Source organism: Ascaphus truei, unplaced genomic scaffold (assembly GCF_040206685.1).
Source record: "Ascaphus truei isolate aAscTru1 unplaced genomic scaffold, aAscTru1.hap1 HAP1_SCAFFOLD_666, whole genome shotgun sequence".
Classification (NCBI taxonomy): Eukaryota; Metazoa; Chordata; class Amphibia; order Anura; family Ascaphidae; genus Ascaphus; species Ascaphus truei.
In genome coordinates, this window is record NW_027456999.1 from 157,527 (window position 1) to 180,938 (window position 23,412).

General features: G+C 33.8%; 22 non-coding genes across 22 annotated transcripts; all 22 read right to left on the reverse strand.

Annotated features, from left to right (window-relative positions):
- Positions 1-1,661: 1,661 nt before the first annotated feature.
- Positions 1,662-1,743, reverse strand: TRNAL-UAG (transfer RNA leucine (anticodon UAG)). The gene has a single exon. It is a non-coding gene; the product is annotated as a tRNA-Leu (tRNA).
- A 1,581-nt stretch (positions 1,744-3,324) lies between these two features.
- Positions 3,325-3,406, reverse strand: TRNAL-UAG (transfer RNA leucine (anticodon UAG)). Its single transcript has one exon. It is a non-coding gene; the product is annotated as a tRNA-Leu (tRNA).
- Positions 3,407-4,273: 867 nt separating this feature from the next.
- On the reverse strand, positions 4,274-4,355 carry TRNAL-UAG (transfer RNA leucine (anticodon UAG)). Its single transcript has one exon. It is a non-coding gene; the product is annotated as a tRNA-Leu (tRNA).
- An 867-nt stretch (positions 4,356-5,222) lies between these two features.
- Positions 5,223-5,304, reverse strand: TRNAL-UAG (transfer RNA leucine (anticodon UAG)). Its single transcript has one exon. It is a non-coding gene; the product is annotated as a tRNA-Leu (tRNA).
- An 866-nt stretch (positions 5,305-6,170) lies between these two features.
- TRNAL-UAG (transfer RNA leucine (anticodon UAG)) lies at positions 6,171-6,252 on the reverse strand. Its single transcript has one exon. It is a non-coding gene; the product is annotated as a tRNA-Leu (tRNA).
- Positions 6,253-7,122: 870 nt separating this feature from the next.
- Positions 7,123-7,204, reverse strand: TRNAL-UAG (transfer RNA leucine (anticodon UAG)). The gene has a single exon. It is a non-coding gene; the product is annotated as a tRNA-Leu (tRNA).
- An 867-nt stretch (positions 7,205-8,071) lies between these two features.
- On the reverse strand, positions 8,072-8,153 carry TRNAL-UAG (transfer RNA leucine (anticodon UAG)). The gene has a single exon. It is a non-coding gene; the product is annotated as a tRNA-Leu (tRNA).
- A 1,316-nt stretch (positions 8,154-9,469) lies between these two features.
- Positions 9,470-9,551, reverse strand: TRNAL-UAG (transfer RNA leucine (anticodon UAG)). Its single transcript has one exon. It is a non-coding gene; the product is annotated as a tRNA-Leu (tRNA).
- An 867-nt stretch (positions 9,552-10,418) lies between these two features.
- TRNAL-UAG (transfer RNA leucine (anticodon UAG)) lies at positions 10,419-10,500 on the reverse strand. The gene has a single exon. It is a non-coding gene; the product is annotated as a tRNA-Leu (tRNA).
- An 868-nt stretch (positions 10,501-11,368) lies between these two features.
- Positions 11,369-11,450, reverse strand: TRNAL-UAG (transfer RNA leucine (anticodon UAG)). The gene has a single exon. It is a non-coding gene; the product is annotated as a tRNA-Leu (tRNA).
- Positions 11,451-12,318: 868 nt separating this feature from the next.
- On the reverse strand, positions 12,319-12,400 carry TRNAL-UAG (transfer RNA leucine (anticodon UAG)). The gene has a single exon. It is a non-coding gene; the product is annotated as a tRNA-Leu (tRNA).
- Positions 12,401-13,268: 868 nt separating this feature from the next.
- TRNAL-UAG (transfer RNA leucine (anticodon UAG)) lies at positions 13,269-13,350 on the reverse strand. The gene has a single exon. It is a non-coding gene; the product is annotated as a tRNA-Leu (tRNA).
- An 866-nt stretch (positions 13,351-14,216) lies between these two features.
- On the reverse strand, positions 14,217-14,298 carry TRNAL-UAG (transfer RNA leucine (anticodon UAG)). The gene has a single exon. It is a non-coding gene; the product is annotated as a tRNA-Leu (tRNA).
- An 871-nt stretch (positions 14,299-15,169) lies between these two features.
- TRNAL-UAG (transfer RNA leucine (anticodon UAG)) lies at positions 15,170-15,251 on the reverse strand. The gene has a single exon. It is a non-coding gene; the product is annotated as a tRNA-Leu (tRNA).
- Positions 15,252-16,421: 1,170 nt separating this feature from the next.
- On the reverse strand, positions 16,422-16,503 carry TRNAL-UAG (transfer RNA leucine (anticodon UAG)). Its single transcript has one exon. It is a non-coding gene; the product is annotated as a tRNA-Leu (tRNA).
- Positions 16,504-17,369: 866 nt separating this feature from the next.
- TRNAL-UAG (transfer RNA leucine (anticodon UAG)) lies at positions 17,370-17,451 on the reverse strand. Its single transcript has one exon. It is a non-coding gene; the product is annotated as a tRNA-Leu (tRNA).
- An 867-nt stretch (positions 17,452-18,318) lies between these two features.
- TRNAL-UAG (transfer RNA leucine (anticodon UAG)) lies at positions 18,319-18,400 on the reverse strand. Its single transcript has one exon. It is a non-coding gene; the product is annotated as a tRNA-Leu (tRNA).
- An 867-nt stretch (positions 18,401-19,267) lies between these two features.
- Positions 19,268-19,349, reverse strand: TRNAL-UAG (transfer RNA leucine (anticodon UAG)). The gene has a single exon. It is a non-coding gene; the product is annotated as a tRNA-Leu (tRNA).
- An 866-nt stretch (positions 19,350-20,215) lies between these two features.
- On the reverse strand, positions 20,216-20,297 carry TRNAL-UAG (transfer RNA leucine (anticodon UAG)). Its single transcript has one exon. It is a non-coding gene; the product is annotated as a tRNA-Leu (tRNA).
- Positions 20,298-21,163: 866 nt separating this feature from the next.
- Positions 21,164-21,245, reverse strand: TRNAL-UAG (transfer RNA leucine (anticodon UAG)). Its single transcript has one exon. It is a non-coding gene; the product is annotated as a tRNA-Leu (tRNA).
- Positions 21,246-22,111: 866 nt separating this feature from the next.
- On the reverse strand, positions 22,112-22,193 carry TRNAL-UAG (transfer RNA leucine (anticodon UAG)). The gene has a single exon. It is a non-coding gene; the product is annotated as a tRNA-Leu (tRNA).
- Positions 22,194-23,059: 866 nt separating this feature from the next.
- On the reverse strand, positions 23,060-23,141 carry TRNAL-UAG (transfer RNA leucine (anticodon UAG)). The gene has a single exon. It is a non-coding gene; the product is annotated as a tRNA-Leu (tRNA).
- Positions 23,142-23,412: the final 271 nt, after the last annotated feature.

Consider the following 23,412-nt stretch of genomic DNA (forward strand, 5'->3'; position numbering starts at 1 on the left):
ACAAAAAATTTATGACAAGGGCAACAAGGCCGATAAGCTCTTGGCCACTAAACTCAGAGGCACCCGAGTCAAATCACAAATCTCTAAAATCCGCACTAAAAATGGTTAAATTTCATATATGGAGAAAGAGATAGGGCAGGAATTTGCGGATTTTTATTCGGACCTCTACAACTTACACCCCCCTAACCATGACCTGACATCCCTCGAGACAATTTCACAATACCTGGAGCACTGTAACCTCCCATCCCTCACGAACAAGGAACTAGACGATCTAAATAAAGAAATCTCCCAGGAGGAACTATCAGGAGCCATTGGTTCCCTTAAATTAGCTAAAAAGCCCGGCCCGGAGGGGTTTACCAATGCTTATTATAAAACATTCTTGCCGATTCTCTCCCCCTACCTCTTAGATATGTTCAACTCTTTCCTGCAAGGGGAACCGATCCCCTCTACAATCACCGCGGCAAACCTGGCAATTATCCACGAGGGTAGAGACCCTCACCTTTGTGGCAACTATAGGCCAATCTCCCTTCTGAATACCAATCTAAAACTCAATAGCAAGATCTTGGCAAACAGGCTCAACTCAATTCTCCCACGGCTCATTCATATAGATCAAGTAGGATTTGTGTCAGGTAGACAGGCCTCTGACAACACCCGCAAAATTGTGGATATAATAGACCATGTGCGCCTCACGGGAACCAGAGCGATAATCCTTAGTCTTGACGCAGAAAAAGCGTTTGACAGAATCAAATGGTCCTTCCTATATCAAACTATGCTGAAATTTGGATTCAGTGGCCCCTTCCTGCAGGGGGTTAGAGCCCTCTATCAAAACCCAACAGCACATGTAAAAAGTTCAGGTGGCTTCTCGGACCCCATTAAGATCAGAAATGGAACCAGGCAGGGTTGCCCCCTTTCCCCTCTGTTATTCGCCCTAACAATTGAACCATTAGCGGCAACAATTAGGGAAGATCAGAGCATTAAAGGTATTAGAATTGGCGAAACAGAATACAAAATCTCTTTATTTGCTGATGATGTGATCCTGACCCTCGCGGACCCCCACGTCTCCCTCCACAATCTCCAAAGAGTGCTATCCCAATTCGGCACAGTATCTGACTACAAAGTCAATATGGACAAGTCAGAAGCTCTAAACGTATCCCTATTAGACCAGGAATGGAGACTCCTACAAGCTAACTATAAATATCGATGGAGCACTACCCATATTAAATACCTAGGAGTCAGAATCTCAAGCACCTATAGCTCCCTATACCAATCCAACTACCCCCCTTGTTTAACCAAATCAAAAAAAGACCTGGAGAAATGGAAAAAGCTCCAAATTTCTTGGTTTGGAAGAATTATATCAATAAAAATGAACGTCCTGCCGAGACTTCTTTATTTCTTCCAAACACTCCCTGTCCCCATCCCAATCGCAGCCCTGAAACATATCCAGGCCCTTATGTTCCAATTCATTTGGAATGATAAACGGCCAAGAGTACCAAGGTCTGTGATGTTGTCCCACCTGGAGACTTAGGGAGGATTTGTTCCTGTAAAGTACTCTGTTTTAATAATATCAGAAAACACAAAATAAGAAGTAAACAAAACAGATAAAATCTTTGTGAAAACAAAACACGTAACTTCACTAAGATGTCATCTTGAAAACACAGAAATGGCAGCGGTGGGATTTGAACCCACGTCTCTTGCGAGACTGGAGCCTAAATCCAGCGCCTTAGACCGCTCGGCCACGCTACCGATAGGTGCTGTTTGAGACAAAATGAGGGGGTGAAAAAAATTATTGAGGCTCAATGGTTTTCATTATAAATGTTATTGTGGCTATTTTTTAACTATGTGTACAATATATATATACATTTCAATCTTCAAGAATATCTATTTAGGAGTGACATTCAAATCTTTTGCCCACGATTGCAAACTTGGAGAAAAATGCCTTTTTTCATACACACAAAACTTTGCAAAAATGTGCTCACTGTATGGTCATTCTTCCATGAAAACTTTGGAATTTTTCAAATCTATGATTAATTTCAAAAGAATTTTGGCCATTTTATGCTTAACAAAATATTTTGCAAACAAGCAAAATGATAAAAAAAGAACTAAAACTGTTGCGACAAGATTTTCGAAAGTTTGCGCATCTTGTGCTTTTTACCAACTGCCACAAAATGTCCTGCTTTTTAAAGCAGCACTGCTTGTCACTTACATTTCAAGTGTGATTTTACCACAAAACTGTCTTTTCTATTTGCATATTGTTGATCTTTCCAAATGATTTCACATCTAATCTTCACATCCTATATCCTCATCACTCGATATTTGGTATCATCTTCTTTTTAACTTTTGATTCGTTTTTGTTTCAAAGCCTCCCTTTTTCAGTGATTACAGAGTTATAATGTAACAGTAAGTTTTGTCTTGAAAATGTGGATGTCATTCTATGTTTACTAAGGCTTTCTTACAGATGTATCTTTATCAATATAGAATGTTACCTACTCCAAAATACTCTGTTTTAATAATATCAGAAAACACAAAATAAGAAGTAAAAAAAACAGATATGTGTACAATATATATATATACATTTCAATCTTCAAGAATATCTATTTAGGAGTGACATTCAAATCTTTGGCCCACGATTGCAAACTTGGAGAAAAATGCCTTTTTTCATACACACAAAACTTTGCAAAAATGTGCTCACTGTATGGTCATTCTTCCATGAAAACGTTGGAATTTTTCAAATCTATGATTAATTTCAAAAGAATTTTGACCATTTTATGCTTAACAAAATATTTTGCAAACAAGCAAAATGATAAAAAAAAGAACTAAAACTGTTGCGACAAGATTTTCGAAAGTTTGCGCATCTTGTGCTTTTTACCAACTGCCACAAAATGTCCTGCTTTTTAAAGCAGCACTGCTTGATACTAACATTTCAAGTGTGATTTTACCACAAAACTGTCTTTTCTATTTGCATACTGTTGATCATTCCAAATGATTTCCCATTTAGTCCTCACATTCTATATCCTCATCACTCGATATTTGGTATCATCTTCTTTTTAACTTTTGATTCGTTTTTGTTTCAAAGCCTCCCTTTTTCAGTGATTGCAGAGTTATAATGTAACAGTAAGTTTTGTCTTGAAAATGTGGATGTCATTCTATGTTTACTAAGACTTTCTTACAGATGTATCTTTATCAATATAGAATGTTACCTACTCCAAAATACTCTGTTTTAATAATATCAGATAACACAAAATAAGAAGTAAACAAAACAGATAAAAATCTTTGTGAAAACAAAACACGCAACTTCACTAAGATGTCATCTTGAAAACACAGAAATGGCAGCGGTGGGATTTGAACCCACGCCTCTTGCGAGACTGGAGCCTAAATCCAGCGCCTTAGACCGCTCGGCCACGCTACCGATAGGTGCTGTTTGAGACAAACTGAGGGGGTGAAAAAAATTATTGAGGCTCAATGGTTTTCATTATAAATGTTATTGTCGCTATTTTTTAACTATATGTACAATATATATATACATTTCAATCTTCAAGAATATCTATTTAGGAGTGACATTCAAATCTTTGGCCCACGATTGCAAACTTGGAGAAAAATGCCTTTTTTCATACTCACAAAACTTTACAAAAATGTGCTCACTGTATGGTCATTCTTCCATGAAAACTTTGGAATTTTTCAAATCTATGATTAATTTCAAAAGAATTTTGGCCATTTTATGCTTAACAAAATATTTTGCAAACAAGCAAAATGATAAAAAAAGAACTAAAACTGTTGCGACAAGATTTTCGAAAGTTTGCGCATCTTGTGCTTTTTACCAACCGCCACAAAATGTCCTGCTTTTTAAAGCAGCACTGCTTGATACTAACATTTCAAGTGTGATTTTACCACAAAACTGTCTTTTCTATTTGCATACTGTTGATCATTCCAAATGATTTCCCATTTAGTCCTCACATTCTATATCCTCATCACTCGATATTTGGTATCATCTTCTTTTTAATTTTTTATTCGTTTTTGTTTCAAAGCCTCCCTTTTTCAGTGATTACAGAGTTATAATGTAACAGTAAGTTTTGTCTTGAAAATGTGGATGTCATTCTATGTTTACTAAGGCTTTCTTACAGATGTATCTTTATCAATATAGAATGTTACCTACTCCAAAATACTCTGTTTTAATAATATCAGATAACACAAAATAAGAAGTAAACAAAACAGATAAAAATCTTTGTGAAAACAAAACACGTAACTTCACTAAGATGTCATCTTGAAAACACAGAAATGGCAGCGGTGGGATTTGAACCCACACCTCTTGCGAGACTGGAGCCTAAATCCAGCGCCTTAGACCGCTCGGCCACGCTACCAATAGGTGCTGTTTGAGACAAACTGAGGGGGTGAAAAAAATTATTGAGGCTCAATGGTTTTCATTATAAATGTTATTGTCGCTATTTTTTAACTATATGTACAATATATATATACATTTCAATCTTCAAGAATATCTATTTAGGAGTGACATTCAAATCTTTGGCCCACGATTGCAAACTTGGAGAAAAATGCCTTTTTTCATACACACAAAACTTTGCAAAAATGTGCTCACTGTATGGTCATTCTTCCATGAAAACTTTGGAATTTATCAAATCTATGATTAATTTCAAAAGAATTTTGGCCATTTTATGCTTAACAAAATACTTTGCAAACAAGCAAAATGATAAAAAAAGAACTAAAACTGTTGCGACAAGATTTTCGAAAGTTTGCGCATCTTGTGCTTTTTACCAACTGCCACAAAATGTCCTGCTTTTTAAAGCAGCACTGCTTGATACTAAAATTTCAAGTGTGATTTTACCACAAAACTGTCTTTTCTATTTGCATACTGTTGATCATTCCAAATGATTTCCCATGTAGTCCTCACATTCTATATCCTCATCACTCGATATTTGGTATCATCTTCTTTTTAATTTTTTATTCGTTTTTGTTTCAAAGCCTCCCTTTTTCAGTGATTACAGAGTTATAATGTAACAGTAAGTTTTGTCTTGAAAATGTGGATGTCATTCTATGTTTACTAAGGCTTTCTTACAGATGTATCTTTATCAATATAGAATGTTACCTACTCCAAAATACTCTGTTTTAATAATATCAGATAACACAAAATAAGAAGTAAACAAAACAGATAAAAATCTTTGTGAAAACAAAACACGTAACTTCACTAAGATGTCATCTTGAAAACACAGAAATGGCAGCGGTGGGATTTGAACCCACGCCTCTTGCGAGACTGGAGCCTAAATCCAGCGCCTTAGACCGCTCGGCCACGCTACCGATAGGTGCTGTTTGAGACAAAATGAGGGGGTGAAAAAAATTATTGAGGCTCAATGGTTTTCATTATAAATGTTATTGTCGCTATTTTTTAACTATATGTACAATATATATATACATTTCAATCTTCAAGAATATCTATTTAGGAGTGACATTCAAATCTTTGGCCCACGATTGCAAACTTGGAGAAAAATGCCTTTTTTCATACACACAAAACTTTGCAAAAATGTGCTCACTGTATGGTCATTCTTCCATGAAAACTTTGGAATTTTTCAAATCTATGATTAATTTCAAAAGAATTTTGGCCATTTTATGCTTAACAAAATATTTTGCAAACAAGCAAAATGATAAAAAAAGAACTAAAACTGTTGCGACAAGATTTTCGAAAGTTTGCGCATCTTGTGCTTTATACCAACTGCCACAAAATGTCCTGCTTTTTAAAGCAGCACTGCTTGATACTAACATTTCAAGTGTGATTTTACCACAAAACTGTCTTTTCTATTTGCATACTGTTGATCATTCCAAATGATTTCCCATTTAGTCCTCACATTCTATATCCTCATCACTCGATATTTGGTATCATCTTCTTTTTAATTTTTTATTCGTTTTTGTTTCAAAGCCTCCCTTTTTCAGTGATTACAGAGTTATAATGTAACAGTAAGTTTTGTCTTGAAAATGTGGATGTCATTCTATGTTTACTAAGGCTTTCTTACAGATGTATCTTTATCAATATAGAATGTTACCTACTCCAAAATACTCTGTTTTAATAATATCAGATAACACAAAATAAGAAGTAAACAAAACAGATAAAATCTTTGTGAAAACAAAACACGTAACTTCACTAAGATGTCATCTTGAAAACACAGAAATGGCAGCAGTGGGATTTGAACCCACGCCTCTTGCAAGACTGGAGCCTAAATCCAGCACCTTAGACCGCTCGGCCACACTACCGATAGGTGCTGTTTGAGACAAACTGAGGGGGTGAAAAAAATTATTGAGGCTCAATGGTTTTCGTTATAAATGTTATTGTCGCTTTTTTTTAACTATGTGTACAATATATATATATACATTTCAATCTTCAAGAATATCTATTTAGGAGTGACATTCAAATCTTTGGCTCACGATTGCAAACTTGGAGAAAAATGCCTTTTTTCATACACACAAAACTTTGCAAAAATGTGCTCACTGTATGGTCATTCTTCCATGAAAACTTTGGAATTTTTCAAATCTATGATTAATTTCAAAAGAATTTTGGCCATTTTATGCTTAACAAAATATTTTGCAAACAAGCAAAATGATAAAAAAAAGAACTAACACTGTTGCGACAAGATTTTCGAAAGTTTGCGCATCTTGTGCTTTTTACCAACTGCCACAAAATGTCCTGCTTTTTAAAGCAGCACTGCTTGATACTAACATTTCAAGTGTGATTTTACCACAAAACTGTCTTTTCTATTTGCATACTGTTGATCATTCCAAATGATTTCCCATTTAGTCCTCACATTCTATTTCCTCATCACTCGATATTTGGTATCATCTTCTTTTTACATTTTTATTCGTTTTTGTTTCAAAGCCTCCCTTTTTCAGTGATTACAGAGTTATAATGTAACAGTAAGTTTTGTCTTGAAAATGTGGATGTCATTCTATGTTTACTAAGGCTTTCTTACAGATGTATCTTTATCAATATAGAATGTTACCTACTCCAAAATACTCTGTTTTAATAATATCAGATAACACAAAATAAGAAGTAAACAAAACAGATAAAAATCTTTGAGAAAACAAAACACGTAACTTCACTAAGATGTCATCTTGAAAACACAGAAATGGCAGCGGTGGGATTTGAACCCACGCCTCTTGCGAGACTGGAGCCTAAATCCAGCGCCTTAGACCGCTCGGCCACGCTACCGATAGGTGCTGTTTGAGACAAACTGAGGGGGTGAAAAAAATTATTGAGGCTCAATGGTTTTCATTATAAATGTTATTGTCGCTATTTTTTAACTATATGTACAATATATATATACATTTCAATCTTCAAGAATATCTATTTAGGAGTGACATTCAAATCTTTGGCCCACGATTGCAAACTTGGAGAAAAATGCCTTTTTTCATACACACAAAACTTTGCAAAAATGTGCTCACTGTATGGTCATTCTTCCATGAAAACTTTGGAATTTTTCAAATCTATGATTAATTTCAAAAGAATTTTGGCCATTTTATGCTTAACAAAATATTTTGCAAACAAGCAAAATGATAAAAAAAGAACTAAAACTGTTGCGACAAGATTTTCGAAAGTTTGCGCATCTTGTGCTTTTTACCAACTGCCACAAAATGTCCTGCTTTTTAAAGCAGCACTGCTTGATACTAACATTTCAAGTGTGATTTTACCACAAAACTGTCTTTTCTATTTGCATACTGTTGATCATTCCAAATGATTTCCCATTTAGTCCTCACATTCTATATCCTCATCAATCTATATTTGGTATCATCTTCTTTTTAATTTTTGATTCGTTTTTGTTTCAAAGCCTCCCTTTTTCAGTGATTACAGAGTTATAATGTAACAGTAAGTTTTGTCTTGAAAATGTGGATGTCATTCTATGTTTACTAAGGCTTTCTTACAGATGTATCTTTATCAATATAGAATGTTACCTACTCCAAAATACTCTGTTTTAATAATATCAGATAACACAAAATAAAAAGTAAACAAAACAGATAAAAATCTTTGTGAAAACAAAACACGTAACTTCACTAAGATGTCATCTTGAAAACACAGAAATGGCAGCGGTGGGATTTGAACCCACGCCTCTTGCGAGACTGGAGCCTAAATCCAGCGCCTTAGACCGCTCGGCCACACTACCGATAGGTGCTGTTTGAGACAAACTGAGGGGGTGAAAAAAATTATTGAGGCTCAATGGTTTTCATTATAAATGTTATTGTCGCTATTTTTTAACTATATGTACAATATATATATACATTTCAATCTTCAAGAATATCTATTTAGGAGTGACATTCAAATCTTTGGCCCACGATTGCAAACTTGGAGAAAAATGCCTTTTTTCATACACACAAAACTTTGCAAAAATGTGCTCACTGTATGGTCATTCTTCCATGAAAACTTTGGAATTTATCAAATCTATGATTAATTTCAAAAGAATTTTGGCCATTTTATGCTTAACAAAATACTTTGCAAACAAGCAAAATGATAAAAAAAGAACTAAAACTGTTGCGACAAGATTTTCGAAAGTTTGCGCATCTTGTGCTTTTTACCAACTGCCACAAAATGTCCTGCTTTTTAAAGCAGCACTGCTTGATACTAACATTTCAAGTGTGATTTTACCACAAAACTGTCTTTTCTATTTGCATACTGTTGATCATTCCAAATGATTTCCCATGTAGTCCTCACATTCTATATCCTCATCACTCGATATTTGGTATCATCTTCTTTTTAAATTTTTATTCGTTTTTGTTTCAAAGCCTCCCTTTTTCAGTGATTACAGAGTTATAATGTAACAGTAAGTTTTGTCTTGAAAATGTGGATGTCATTCTATGTTTACTAAGGCTTTCTTACAGATGTATCTTTATCAATATAGAATGTTACCTACTCCAAAATACTCTGTTTTAATAATATCAGAAAACACAAAATAAGAAGTATTTTGAAAAAGAACTAAAACTGTTGCGACAAGATTTTCGAAAAGTATGCGCATCTTGTGCTTTTTACCAACTGCCACAAAATGTCCTGCTTTTTAAAGCAGCACTGCTTGTCACTAACATTTCAAGTGTGATTTTACCACAAAATTGTCTTTTCTATTTGCATACTGTTGATCATTCCAAATGATTTCCCATTTAGTCCTCACATTCTATATCCTCATCACTCGATATTTGGTATCATCTTCTTTTTAACTTTTGATTCGTTTTTGTTTCAAAGCCTCCCTTTTTCAGTGATTACAGAGTTATAATGTAACAGTAAGTTTTGTCTTGAAAATGTGAATGTCATTCTATGTTTACTAAGGCTTTCTAACAGATGTATTTTTATCAATATAGAATGTTACCTACTCCAAAATACTCTGTTTAATAATATCAGAAAACACAAAATAAGAAGTAAACAAAACAGATAAAATCTTTGTGAAAACAAAACACGTAACTTCACTAAGATGTCATCTTGAAAACACAGAAATGGCAGCGGTGGGATTTGAACCCACGCCTCTTGCGAGACTGGAGCCTAAATCCAGCGCCTTAGACCGCTCGGCCACGCTACCGATAGGTGCTGTTTGTGACAAACTGAGGGGGTGAAAAAAATTATTGAGGCTCAATGGTTTTCATTATAAATGTTATTGTCGCTATTTTTTAACTATGTGTACAATATATATATATACATTTCAATCTTCAAGAATATCTATTTAGGAGTGACATTCAAATCTTTGGCCCACGATTGCAAACTTGGAGAAAAATGCCTTTTTTCATACACACAAAACTTTGCAAAAATGTGCTCACTGTATGGTCATTCTTCCATGAAAATTATGGAATTTTTCAAATCTATGATTAATTTCAAAATAATTTTGGCCATTTTATGCTTAACAAAATATTTTGCAAACAAGCAAAATGATAAAAAAAGAACTAAAACTGTTGCGACAAGATTTTCGAAAGTTTGCGCATCTTGTGCTTTTTACCAACTGCCACAAAATGTCCTGCTTTTTAAAGCAGCACTGCTTGTCACTAACATTTCAAGTGTGATTTTACCACAAAATTGTCTTTTCTATTTGCATACTGTTGATCATTCCAAATGATTTCCCATTTAGTCCTCACATTCTATATCCTCATCACTCGATATTTGGTATCATCTTCTTTTTAACTTTTGATTCGTTTTTGTTTCAAAGCCTCCCTTTTTCAGTGATTACAGAGTTATAATGTAACAGTAAGTTTTGTCTTGAAAATGTGAATGTCATTCTATGTTTACTAAGGCTTTCTAACAGATGTATTTTTATCAATATAGAATGTTACCTACTCCAAAATACTCTGTTTAATAATATCAGAAAACACAAAATAAGAAGTAAACAAAACAGATAAAATCTTTGTGAAAACAAAACACGTAACTTCACTAAGATGTCATCTTGAAAACACAGAAATGGCAGCGGTGGGATTTGAACCCACGCCTCTTGCGAGACTGGAGCCTAAATCCAGCGCCTTAGACCGCTCGGCCACGCTACCGATAGGTGCTGTTTGTGACAAACTGAGGGGGTGAAAAAAATTATTGAGGCTCAATGGTTTTCATTATAAATGTTATTGTCGCTATTTTTTAACTATGTGTACAATATATATATATACATTTCAATCTTCAAGAATATCTATTTAGGAGTGACATTCAAATCTTTGGCCCACGATTGCAAACTTGGAGAAAAATGCCTTTTTTCATACACACAAAACTTTGCAAAAATGTGCTCACTGTATGGTCATTCTTCCATGAAAACTTTGGAATTTTTCAAATCTATGATTAATTTCAAAAGAATTTTGGCCATATTATGCTTAACAAAATATTTTGCAAACAAGCAAAATTATAAAAAAAGAACTAAAACTGTTGCGACAAGATTTTCGAAAGTTTGCGCATCTTGTGCTTTTTACCAACTGCCACAAAATGTCCTGCTTTTTAAAGCAGCACTGCTTGTCACTAACATTTCAAGTGTGATTTTACCACAAAATTGTCTTTTCTATTTGCATACTGTTGATCATTCCAAATGATTTCCCATTTAGTCCTCACATTCTATATCCTCATCACTCGATATTTGGTATCATCTTCTTTTTAATTTTTTATTCGTTTTTGTTTCAAAGCCTCCCTTTTTCAGTGATTACAGAGTTATAATGTAACAGTAAGTTTTGTCTTGAAAATGTGAATGTCATTCTATGTTTACTAAGGCTTTCTAACAGATGTATCTTTATCAATATAGAATGTTACCTACTCCAAAATACTCTGTTTTAATAATATCAGAAAACACAAAATAAGAAGTAAACAAAACAGATAAAATCTTTGTGAAAACAAAACACGTAACTTCACTAAGATGTCATCTTGAAAATACAGATATGGCAGCGGTGGGATTTGAACCCACGCCTCTTGCGAGACTGGAGCCTAAATCCAGCGCCTTAGACCGCTCGGCCACACTACCGATAGGTGCTGTTTGCGACAAACTGAGGGGGTGAAAAAAATTATTGAGGCTCAATGGTTTTCATTATAAATGTTATTGTCGCTATTTTTTAACTATGTGTACAATATATATATATACATTTCAATCTTCAAGAATATCTATTTAGGAGTGACATTCAAATCTTTGGCCCACGATTGCAAACTTGGAGAAAAATGCCTTTTTTCATACACACAAAACTTTGCAAAAATGTGCTCACTGTATGGTCATTCTTCCATGAAAACTTTGGAATTTTTCAAATCTATGATTAATTTCAAAATAATTTTGGCCATTTTATGCTTAACAAAATATTTTGCAAACAAGCAAAATTATAAAAAAAGAACTAAAACTGTTGCGACAAGATTTTCGAAAGTTTGCGCATCTTGTGCTTTTTACCAACTGCCACAAAATGTCCTGCTTTTTAAAGCAGCACTGCTTGTCACTAACATTTCAAGTGTGATTTTACCACAAAATTGTCTTTTCTATTTGCATACTGTTGATCATTCCAAATGATTTCCCATTTAGTCCTCACATTCTATATCCTCATCACTCGATATTTGGTATCATCTTCTTTTTAATTTTTTATTCGTTTTTGTTTCAAAGCCTCCCTTTTTCAGTGATTACAGAGTTATAATGTAACAGTAAGTTTTGTCTTGAAAATGTGAATGTCATTCTATGTTTACTAAGGCTTTCTAACAGATGTATCTTTATCAATATAGAATGTTACCTACTCCAAAATACTCTGTTTTAATAATATCAGAAAACACAAAATAAGAAGTAAACAAAACAGATAAAATCTTTGTGAAAACAAAACACGTAACTTCACTAAGATGTCATCTTGAAAATACAGATATGGCAGCGGTGGGATTTGAACCCACGCCTCTTGCGAGACTGGAGCCTAAATCCAGCGCCTTAGACCGCTCGGCCACGCTACCGATAGGTGCTGTTTGTGACAAACTGAGGGGGTGAAAAAAATTATTGAGGCTCAATGGTTTTCATTATAAATATTATTGTCGCTATTTTTTAACTATGTGTACAATATATATATATACATTTCAAACTTCAAGAATATCTATTTAGGAGTGACATTCAAATCTTTGGCCCACGATTGCAAACTTGGAGAAAAATGCCTTTTTTCATACACACAAAACTTTGCAAAAATGTGCTCACTGTATGGTCATTCTTCCATGAAAACTTTGGAATTTTTCAAATCTATGATTAATTTCAAAAGAATTTTGGCCATTTTATGCTTAACAAAATATTTTGCAAACAAGCAAAATGATAAAAAAAGAACTAAAACTGTTGCGACAAGATTTTCGAAAGTATGCGCATCTTGTACTTTTTACCAACTGCCACAAAATGTCCTGCTTTTTAAAGCAGCACTGCTTGTCACTAACATTTCAAGTGTGATTTTACCACAAAACTGTCTTTTCTATTTGCATACTGTTGATCATTCCAAATGATTTCCCATTTAGTCCTCACATTCTATATCCTCATCACTCGATATTTGGTATCATCTTCTTTTTAACTTTTTATTCGTTTTTGTTTCAAAGCCTCCCTTTTTCAGTGATTACAGAGTTATAATGTAACAGTAAGTTTTGTCTTGAAAATGTGGATGTCATTCTATGTTTACTAAGGCTTTCTAACAGATGTATTATTTTCAATATAGAATGTTACCTACTCCAAAATACTCTGTTTTAATAATATCAGATAACACAAAATAAGAAGCAAACAAAACAGATAAAATCTTTGTGAAAACAAAACACGTAAATTAACTAAGATGTCATCTTGAAAATACAGATATGGCAGCGGTGGGATTTGAACCCATGCCTCTTGCGAGACTGGAGCCTAAATCCAGCGCCTTAGACCGCTCGGCCACGCTACCAATATGTGCTGTTTGAGACAAAATGAGGGGGTGAAAAAAATTGTTGAGGCTCAATGGTTTTCATTATAAATGTTATTGTCGCTATTTTTTAACTATGTGTACAATATATATATACATTTCAATCTTCAAGAATATCTATTTAGGAGTGACATTCAAATCTTTGGCCCACGATTGCAAACTTGGAGAAAAATGCCTTTTTTCATACACACAAAACTTTGCAAAAATGTGCTCACTGTATGGTCATTCTTCCATGAAAACTTTGGAATTTTTAAAATCTATGATTAATTTCAAAAGAATTTTGGCCATATTATGCTTAACAAAATATTTTGCAAACAAGCAAAATGATAAAAAAAGAACTAAAACTGTTGCGACAAGATTTTCGAAAGTATGCGCATCTTGTGCTTTTTACCAACTGCCACAAAATGTCCTGCTTTTTAAAGCAGCACTGCTTGTCACTAACATTTCAGGTGTGATTTTACCACAAAACTGTCTTTTCTATTTGCATACTGTTGATCATTCCAAATGATTTCCCATTTAGTCCTCACATTCTATATCCTCATCACTCGATATTTGGTATCATCTTCTTTTTAACTTTTTATTCGTTTTTGTTTCAAAGCCTCCCTTTTTCAGTGATTACAGAGTTATAATGTAACAGTAAGTTTTGTCTTGAAAATGTGGATGTCATTCTATGTTTACTAAGGCTTTCTAACAGATGTATTATTTTCAATATAGAATGTTACCTACTCCAAAATACTCTGTTTTAATAATATCAGATAACACAAAATAAGAAACAAACAAAACAGATAAAATCTTTGTGAAAACAAAACACGTAAATTAACTAAGATGTCATCTTGAAAATACAGATATGGCAGCGGTGGGATTTGAACCCACGGCTCTTGCGAGACTGGAGCCTAAATCCAGCACCTTAGACCGCTCGGCCACGCTACCAATAGGTGCTGTTTGAGACAAAATGAGGGGGTGAAAAAAATTATTGAGGCTCAATGGTTTTCATTATAAATGTTATTGTCGCTATTTTTTAACTATGTGTACAATATATATATACATTTCAATCTTCAAGAATATCTATTTAGGAGTGACATTCAAATCTTTGGCCCACGATTGCAAACTTGGAGAAAAATGCCTTTTTTCATACACACAAAACTTTGCAAAAATGTGCTCACTGTATGGTCATTCTTCCATGAAAACTTTGGAATTTTTCAAATCTATAATTAATTTCAAAAGAATTTTGGCCATATTACAGTATGCTTAACAAAATATTTTGCAAACAAGCAAAATGATAAAAAAAGAACTAAAACTGTTGCGACAAGATTTTCGAAAGTATGCGCATCTTGTACTTTTTTCCAACTGCCACAAAATGTCCTGCTTTTTAAAGCAGCACTGCTTGTCACTAACATTTCAAGTGTGATTTTACCACAAAACTGTCTTTTCTATTTGCATACTGTTGATCATTCCAAATGATTTCCCATTTAGTCCTCACATTCTATATCCTCATCACTCGATATTTGGTATCATCTTCTTTTTAAATTTTTATTCGTTTTTGTTTCAAAGCCTCCCTTTTTCAGTGATTACAGAGTTATAATGTAACAGTAAGTAATGTCTTGAAAATGTGGATGTCATTCTATGTTTACTAAGACTTTCTAACAGATGTATTATTTTCAATATAGAATGTTACCTACTCCAAAATACTCTGTTTTAATAATATCAGATAAGACAAAATAAGAAGCAAACAAAACAGATAAAATCTTTGTGAAAACAAAATACGTAACTTCACTACGATGTCATCTTGAAAATACAGATATGGCAGCGGTGGGATTTGAACCCACGCCTCTTGCGAGACTGGAGCCTAAATCCAGCGCCTTAAACCGCTCGGCCACGCTACCGATAGGTGCTGTTTGAGACAAAATGAGGGGGTGAAAAAAATTATTGAGGCTCAATGGTTTTCATTATAAATGTTATTGTCGCTATTTTTTAACTATGTGTACAATATATATATACATTTCAATCTTCAAGAATATCTATTTAGGAGTGACATTCAAATCTTTGGCCCACGATTGCAAACTTGGAGAAAAATGCCTTTTTTCATACACACAAAACTTTGCAAAAATGTGCTCACTGTATGGTCATTCTTCCATGAAAACTTTGGAATTTTTCAAATCTATGATTAATTTCAAAAGAATTTTGGCCATATTATGCTTAACAAAATATTTTGCAAACAAGCAAAATGATAAAAAAAGAACTAAAACTGTTGCGACAAGATTTTCGAAAGTATGCGCATCTTGTGCTTTTTACCAACTGCCACAAAATGTCCTGCTTTTTAAAGCAGCACTGCTTGTCACTAACATTTCAAGTGTGATTTTACCACAAAACTGTCTTTTCTATTTGCATACTGTTGATCATTCCAAATGATTTCCCATTTAGTCCTCACATTCTATATCCTCATCACTCGATATTTGGTATCATCTTCTTTTTAAATTTTGATTCGTTTTTGTTTCAAAGCCTCCCTTTTTCAGTGATTACAGAGTTATAATGTAACAGTAAGTTTTGTCTTGAAAATGTGGATGTCATTCTATGTTTACTAAGGCTTTCTTACAGATGTATCTTTATCAATATAGAATGTTACCTACTTCAAAATACTCTGTTTTAATAATATCAGAAATCACAAAATAAGAAGCAAACAAAACAGATAAAATCTTTGTGAAAACAAAACACGTAACTTCACTACGATGTCATCTTGAAAATACAGATATGGCAGCGGTGGGATTTGAACCCACGCCTCTTGCGAGACTGGAGCTTAAATCCAGCGCCCTTTTTCAGTGATTACAGAGTTATAATGTAACAGTAAGTTTTGTCTTGAAAATGTGAATGTCATTCTATGTTTACTAAGGCTTTCTAACAGATGTATTATTTTCAATATAGAATGTTACCTACTCCAAAATACTCTGTTTTAATAATATCAGATAACACAAAATAAGAAGCAAACAAAACAGATAAAATCTTTGTGAAAACAAAACACGTAAATTAACTAAGATGTCATCTTGAAAATACAGATATGGCAGCGGTGGGATTTGAACCCACGCTTCTTGCGAGACTGGAGCCTAAATCCAGCGCCTTAGACCACTCGGCCACGCTACCGATAGGTGCTGTTTGAGACAAAATGAGGGGGTGAAAAAAATTATTGAGGCTCAATGGTTTTCATTATAAATGTTATTGTCGCTATTTTTTAACTATGTGTACAATATATATATACATTTCAATCTTCAAGAATATCAATTTAGGAGTGACATTCAAATCTTTGGCCCACGATTGCAAACTTGGAGAAAAATGCCTTTTTTCATACACACAAAACTTTGCAAAAATGTGCTCACTGTATGGTCATTCTTCCATGAAAACTTTGGAATTTTTCAAATCTATGATTAATTTCAAAAGAATTTTGGCCATATTATGCTTAACAAAATATTTTGCAAACAAGCAAAATGATAAAAAAAGAACTAAAACTGTTGCGACAAGATTTTCGAAAGTATGCGCATCTTGTACTTTTTACCAACTGCCACAAAATGTCCTGCTTTTTAAAGCAACACTGCTTGTCACTAACATTTCAAGTGTGATTTTACCACAAAACTGTCTTTTCTATTTGCATACTGTTGATCATTCCAAATGATTTCCCATTTAGTCCTCACATTCTATATCCTCATCACTCGATATTTGGTATCATCTTCTTTTTAACTTTTTATTCGTTTTTGTTTCAAAGCCTCCCTTTTTCAGTGATTACAGAGTTATAATGTAACAGTAAGTTTTGTCTTGAAAATGTGGATGTCATTCTATGTTTACTAAGGCTTTCTTACAGATGTATCTTTATCAATATAGAATGTTACCTACTCCAAAATACTCTGTTTTAATAATATCAGAAAACACAAAATAAGAAGTAAACAAAACAGATAAAATCTTTGTGAAAACAAAACACGTAACTTCACTACGATGTCATCTTGAAAATACAGATATGGCAGCGGTGGGATTTGAACCCACGCCTCTTGCGAGACTGGAGCCTAAATCCAGCGCCTTAGACTGCTCGGCCACGCTACCGATAGGTGCTGTTTGAGACAAAATGAGAGGGTGAAAAAAAATTATTGAGGCTCAATGGCTTTCATTATAAATGTTATTGTCGCTATTTTTTAACTATGTGTACAATATATATATACATTTCAATCTTCAAGAATATCTATTTAGGAGTGACATTCAAATCTTTGGCCCACGATTGCAAACTTGGAGAAAAATGCCTTTTTTCATACACACAAAACTTTGCAAAAATGTGCTCACTGTATGGTCATTCTTCCATGAAAACTTTGGAATTTTTCAAATCTATGATTAATTTCAAAAGAATTTTGGCCATATTATGCTTAACAAAATATTTTGCAAACAAGCAAAATGATAAAAAAAGAACTAAAACTGTTGCGACAAGATTTTCGAAAGTTTGCGCATCTTGTGCTTTTTACCAACTGCCACAAAATGTCCTGCTTTTTCAAGCAGCACTGCTTGTCACTAACATTTCAAGTGTGATTTTACCACAAAACTGTATTTTCTATTTGCATACAGTTGATCATTCCAAATGATTTCCCATGTAGTCCTCACATTCTATTTCCTCATCACTCGATATATGGTATCATCTTCTTTTTAACTTTTGATTCGTTTTTGTTTCAAAGCCTCCCTTTTTCAGTGATTACAGAGTTATAATGTAACAGTAAGTTTTGTCTTGAAAATGTGGATGTCATTCTATGTTTACTAAGGCTTTCTTACAGATGTATCTTTATCAATATAGAATGTTACCTACTCCAAAATACTCTGTTTTAATAATATCAGAAACCACAAAATAAGAAGTAAACAAAACAGATAAAATCTTTGTGAAAACAAAACACGTAACTTCACTACGATGTCATCTTGAAAATACAGATATGGTAGCGGTGGGATTTGAACCCACGCCTCTTGCGAGACTGGAGCCTAAATCCAGCGCCTTAGACTGCTCGGCCACGCTACCGATAGGTGCTGTTTGAGACAAAATGAGGGGGTGAAAAAAAATTATTGAGGCTCAATGGTTTTCATTATAAATGTTATTGTCGCTATTTTTTAACTATGTGTACAATATATATATACATTTCAATCTTCAAGAATATCTATTTAGGAGTGACATTCAAATCTTTGGCCCACGATTGCAAACTTGGAGAAAAATGCCTTTTTTCATACACACAGAACTTTGCAAAAATGTGCTCACTGTATGGTCATTCTTCCATGAAAACTTTGGAATTTTTCAAATCTATGATTAATTTCAAAAGAATTTTGGCCATATTATGCTTAACAAAATATTTTGCAAACAAGCAAAATGATAAAAAAAGAACTAAAACTGTTGCGACAAGATTTTCGAAAGTTTGCGCATCTTGTGCTTTTTACCAACTGCCACAAAATGTCCTGCTTTTTAAAGCAGCACTGCTTGTCACTAACATTTCAAGTGTGATTTTACCACAAAACTGTCTTTTCTATTTGCATACAGTTGATCATTCCAAATGATTTCCCATGTAGTCCTCACATTCTATTTCCTCATCACTCGATATTTGGTATCATCTTCTTTTTAACTTTTGATTCGTTTTTGTTTCAAAGCCTCCCTTTTTCAGTGATTACAGAGTTATAATGTAACAGTAAGTTTTGTCTTGAAAATGTGGATGTCATTCTATGTTTACTAAGGCTTTCTTACAGATGTATCTTTATCAATATAGAATGTTACCTACTCCAAAATACTCTGTTTTAATAATATCAGAAAACACAAAATAAGAAGTAAACAAAACAGATAAAATCTTTGTGAAAACAAAACACGTAACTTCACTAAGATGTCATCTTGACAACACAGAAATGGCAGCGGTGGGATTTGAACCCACGCCTCTTGCGAGACTGGAGCCTAAATCCAGCGCCTTAGACCGCTCGGCCACGCTACCGATAGGTGCTGTTTGAGACAAACTGAGGGGGTGAAAAAAATTATTGAGGCTCAATGGTTTTCATTATAAATGTTATTGTCGCTTTTTTTTAACTATGTGTACAATATATATATACATTTCAATCTTCAAGAATATCTATTTAGGAGTGACATTCAAATCTTTGGCCCACGATTGCAAACTTGGAGAAAAATGCCTTTTTTCATACACACAAAACTTTGCAAAAATGTGCTCACTGTATGGTCATTCTTCCATGAAAACTTTGGAATTTTTCAAATCTATGATTAATTTCAAAAGAATTTTGGCCATATTATGCTTAACAAAATATTTTGCAAACAAGCAAAATGATAAAAAAAGAACTAAAATTGTTGCGACAAGATTTTCGAAAGTATGCGCATCTTGTACTTTTTACCAACTGCCACAAAATGTCCTGCTTTTTAAAGCAGCACTGCTTGTCACTAACATTTCAGGTGTGATTTTACCACAAAACTGTCTTTTCTATTTGCATACTGTTGATCATTCCAAATGATTTCCCATTTAGTCCTCACATTCTATATCCTCATCACTCGATATTTGGTATCATCTTCTTTTTAAATTTTGATTCGTTTTTGTTTCAAAGCCTACCTTTTTCAGTGATTACAGAGTTATAATGTAACAGTAAGTTTTGTCTTGAAAATGTGGATGTCATTCTATGTTTACTAAGACTTTCTTACAGATGTATCTTTATCGATATAGAATGTTACCTACTCCAAAATACTCTGTTTTAATAATATCAGATAACACAAAATAAGAAGCAAACAAAACAGATAAAATCTTTGTGAAAACAAAACACGTAACTTCACTACGATGTCATCTTGAAAATACAGATATGGCAGCGGTGGGATTTGAACCCACGCCTCTTGCGAGACTGGAGCCTAAATCCAGCGCCTTAGACCGCTCGGCCACGCTACCGATAGGTGCTGTTTGAGACAAAATGAGGGGGTGAAAAAAATTATTGAGGCTCAATGGTTTTCATTATAAATGTTATTGTCGCTATTTTTTAACTATGTGTACAATATATATATACATTTCAATCTTCAAGAATATCTATTTAGGAGTGACATTCAAATCTTTGGCCCACGATTGCAAACTTGGAGAAAAATGCCTTTTTTCATACACACAAAACTTTGCAAAAATGTGCTCACTGTATGGTCATTCTTCCATGAAAACTTTGGAATTTTTCAAATCTATGATTAATTTCAAAAGAATTTTGGCCATATTATGCTTAACAAAATATTTTGCAAACAAGCAAAATGATAAAAAAAGAACTAAAACTGTTGCGACAAGATTTTCGAAAGTTTGCGCATCTTGTGCTTTTTACCAACTGCCACAAAATGTCCTGCTTTTTAAAGCAGCACTGCTTGTCACTAACATTTCAAGTGTGATTTTACCACAAAACTGTCTTTTCTATTTGCATACAGTTGATCATTCCAAATGATTTCCCATGTAGTCCTCACATTCTATTTCCTCATCACTCGATATTTGGTATCATCTTCTTTTTAACTTTTGATTCGTTTTTGTTTCAAAGCCTCCCTTTTTCAGTGATTACAGAGTTATAATGTAACAGTAAGTTTTGTCTTGAAAATGTGGATGTCATTCTATGTTTACTAAGGCTTTCTTACAGATGTATCTTTATCAATATAGAATGTTACCTACTCCAAAATACTCTGTTTTAATAATATCAGAAAACACAAAATAAGAAGTAAACAAAACAGATAAAATCTTTGTGAAAACAAAACACGTAACTTCACTAAGATGTCATCTTGACAACACAGAAATGGCAGCGGTGGGATTTGAACCCACGCCTCTTGCGAGACTGGAGCCTAAATCCAGCGCCTTAGACCGCTCGGCCACGCTACCGATAGGTGCTGTTTGAGACAAACTGAGGGGGTGAAAAAAATTATTGAGGCTCAATGGTTTTCATTATAAATGTTATTGTCGCTTTTTTTTAACTATGTGTACAATATATATATACATTTCAATCTTCAAGAATATCTATTTAGGAGTGACATTCAAATCTTTGGCCCACGATTGCAAACTTGGAGAAAAATGCCTTTTTTCATACACACAAAACTTTGCAAAAATGTGCTCACTGTATGGTCATTCTTCCATGAAAACTTTGGAATTTTTCAAATCTATGATTAATTTCAAAAGAATTTTGGCCATATTATGCTTAACAAAATATTTTGCAAACAAGCAAAATGATAAAAAAAGAACTAAAATTGTTGCGACAAGATTTTCGAAAGTATGCGCATCTTGTACTTTTTACCAACTGCCACAAAATGTCCTGCTTTTTAAAGCAGCACTGCTTGTCACTAACATTTCAAGTGTGATTTTACCACATAACTGTCTTTTCTATTTGCATACTGTTGATCATTCCAAATGATTTCCCATTTAGTCCTCACATTCTATATCCTCATCACTCGATATTTGGTATCATCTTCTTTTTAAATTTTGATTCGTTTTTGTTTCAAAGCCTACCTTTTTCAGTGATTACAGAGTTATAATGTAACAGTAAGTTTTGTCTTGAAAATGTGGATGTCATTCTATGTTTACTAAGACTTTCTTACAGATGTATCTTTATCGATATAGAATGTTACCTACTCCAAAATACTCTGTTTTAATAATATCAGATAACACAAAATAAGACGCAAACAAAACAGATAAAATCTTTGTGAAAACAAAACACGTAACTTCACTACGATGTCATCTTGAAAATACAGATATGGCAGCGGTGGGATTTGAACCCACGCCTCTTGCGAGACTGGAGCCTAAATCCAGCGCCTTAGACCGCTCGGCCACGCTACCGATAGGTGCTGTTTGAGACAAAATGAGGGGGTGAAAAAAATTATTGAGGCTCAATGGTTTTCATTATAAATGTTATTGGCGCTATTTTTTAACTATGTGTACAATATATATATACATTTCAATCTTCAAGAATATCTATTTAGGAGTGACATTCAAATCTTTGGCCCACGATTGCAAACTTGGAGAAAAATGCCTTTTTTCATACACACAAAACTTTGCAAAAATGTGCTCACTGTATGGTCATTCTTCCATGAAAACTTTGGAATTTTTCAAATCTATGATTAATTTCAAAAGAATTTTGGCCATATTATGCTTAACAAAATATTTTGCAAACAAGCAAAATGATAAAAAAAGAACTAAAACTGTTGCGACAAGATTTTCGAAAGTATGCGCATCTTGTGCTTTTTACCAACTGCCACAAAATGTCCTGCTTTTTAAAGCAGCACTGCTTGTCACTAACATTTCAGGTGTGATTTTACCACAAAACTGTCTTTTCTATTTGCATACTGTTGATCATTCCAAATGATTTCCCATTTAGTCCTCACATTCTATATCCTCATCACTCGATATTTGGTATCATCTTCTTTTTAACTTTTGATTCGTTTTTGTTTCAAAGCCTCCCTTTTTCAGTGATTACAGAGTTATAATGTAACAGTAAGTTTTGTCTTGAAAATGTGGATGTCATTCTATGTTTACTAAGACTTTCTTACAGATGTATCTTTATCAATATAGAATGTTACCTACTCCAAAATACTCTGTTTTAATAATATCAGATAACACAAAATAAGAAGCAAACAAAACAGATAAAATCTATGTGAAAACAAAACACGTAACTTCACTACGATGTCATCTTGAAAATACAGATATGGCAGCGGTGGGATTTGAACCCACGCCTCTTGCGAGACTGGAGCCTAAATCCAGCGCCTTAGACCGCTCGGCCACGCTACCGATAGGTGCTGTTTGAGACAAAATGAGGGGGTGAAAAAAATTATTGAGGCTCAATGGTTTTCATTATAAATGTTATTGGCGCTATTTTTTAACTATGTGTACAATATATATATACATTTCAATCTTCAAGAATATCTATTTAGGAGTGACATTCAAATCTTTGGCCCACGATTGCAAACTTGGAGAAAAATGCCTTTTTTCATACACACAAAACTTTGCAAAAATGTGCTCACTGTATGGTCATTCTTCCATGAAAACTTTGGAATTTTTC